This window comes from Trachypithecus francoisi, unplaced genomic scaffold, assembly GCF_009764315.1.
Source record: "Trachypithecus francoisi isolate TF-2019V2 unplaced genomic scaffold, Tfra_2.0 Lachesis_group0, whole genome shotgun sequence".
Lineage (NCBI taxonomy): Eukaryota > Metazoa > Chordata > Mammalia > Primates > Cercopithecidae > Trachypithecus > Trachypithecus francoisi.
The window spans coordinates 35,038,561-35,040,549 of NW_022681453.1; the positions used below are offsets into that span (position 1 = coordinate 35,038,561).

Consider the following 1,989-nt stretch of genomic DNA (forward strand, 5'->3'; position numbering starts at 1 on the left):
GGATGGTGGGGTGAGGATGAAGATAAAAGGATAAAGAAGAGAAAGCAGAATTTCTTAGAGACATTTCACGGATCCATAGGAAGTTCTGTAACAAAGGGAACAGAGTTCTCTTTGAAGTGGAAGATTGGGCCATTCGACTGAGTTGGTTAGAATGCACAGGACAGAAATTGCGAGAAAGTCTGGTTTTTTAACCCTGCAGGAAATCTCTGCTCATAATGATCATTTCAAGCATTGGTACATTCATCCCAAAGATAACACTATATTCTAACTGTTATGCAGAGGAAAATTCAGGCATAAGGATGGGTGGAGGTGTGTCCAGATTGAAGACTGACAGGTTCTTTAGCCCCAGGTCTGAATAGGAGCAAGTCAGCAGAAGCAATAAAGCATAGAAACCCTGTTTTCTATTCACCCCCTTCCAGGGTTGTCCTTTGTTAGGCTGATTGTTGTCTGGAGTGGAGGTGGAAGGTGGCAGGGCAGGGGTGGGGTTGGGATGTGGGAAGGTAGAGAGCCGCCAGAGGGTTCGGGGTTGGGGTAGAGTTTGGTCCATAGATTCCCATAGGTGATGAAGGCCTGGCAGCCTCTCTCCATCCCTTACCCACCTCACCCTCCCTTTTTTTCCTCTCCCTGTGGAGAATAAGCAAAATCTTCTGGTCAGCTTATTTTCCCTTTCAGCAGTAGTTCTAACCCTGGAGGCAGAGAGGCCTTTCTAAAATAAAAGTGAGAACCTAACCGTCTAGCTGAAAATCCTGCAATGCTGCCCATCATTCCAAGGTAACCTATAGTCCTCCCTATGGCCCAAATGTGGGGTGACTCTTGAACTGATCAACCAAAGGACTTTTTTTTTTTAAACAATTACTTTACTGAAGTATGGTAAAAGGACATATTTGAAAGTGAAAATGGGTGCAGGGAAAATCATGCCAGGGCAACATCACTGACCCAAAAGGCCCTTAGAGACCTGGTCCCTGCCTCCCTCCTCAGCCTCTTCTGATCTCCCACTTCCCTCTGCTCTCTCTGTGGCTTTGATGCCAGATTCCTTTTGTCTCTAGCGCCCTGTCCCACTTCAGGGCCTTCACGCACTCTGGTCTCTCTGCCTGGCTCACTTCCCTTTATCCATCTCTCCCGGCTAGTGTCTGTGGGTCTCTCCTACAGTCCCTGCTCTATCTCGGGAAGCCCTCTGTGTTGTGTTTTGTGTATTTTTGTTTTTTTTGCTAACAGAAAGAAAGCAGGGACCAGAATTTAATATCAGACAAAAATGAATGGAAGGCCTAAAGCACACAGGTTATGGCTGACTGTGAGAATGTCTTTGCTTCCACTGGATCTTCACCAGCTTGTTCTTAGTCTTCCTATCTCTTCCGTAAGTCTTTTCAACTCATCTGCTGTTATCATTTCTCCAGGATCCTAATGCCTAACACGGAGCATCCTCTTTAAATCCCCAGCCAGGCCCAGTCAGTCCTCGTCTGGGGTTTCCTTCTGCTTCCTGGCTTACACCTTTTGATGAGGGCTGAGGCTTCCTTCTGCCTCCTGGGGGATACCTTTCCCAGGGTGGACTCCCTCAGCCTTTGGCATGTTCTGTGGATTTTCTTCATTTTCTTCACAAGACTTGTGCATTTTGAGTATTTTTTATTATTTCCTTTTAGAATAAATTGATCTTGAAAGGATCTTCTCCAGCAATAGGGAGTGGCTACAGGGAAATAGGCCCTGGACCATAAACCCTGTATGTTTTATGGCCTCAAGGACCAGGGGTGACCAAAGATGCAGTCACTGCTGGGTAATATGAACAAAGAAATGAATGAGCAAATGGATGAATGAATGAACAATCATCTCCCTTTGGCTTGGTCAGCTTGAGCTGCCATATAGGCTGCGTGGCTCAAGCAACAGACATTTTTTCTCTCACAGTTCTAAAGACTGGAGTCTGAGATCCGGTACCACCGTAGTTGGATTCTGGTGAGGGCCCTCTTGATATATCCTCACATGACAAAGAGAAAAAGA

At 46.1% G+C, this 1,989-nt stretch overlaps 1 pseudogene; it reads right to left on the reverse strand.

Annotated features, from left to right (window-relative positions):
* Positions 1-271: 271 nt before the first annotated feature.
* On the reverse strand, positions 272-1,608 carry LOC117077995 (annotated as a pseudogene).
* Positions 1,609-1,989: the final 381 nt, after the last annotated feature.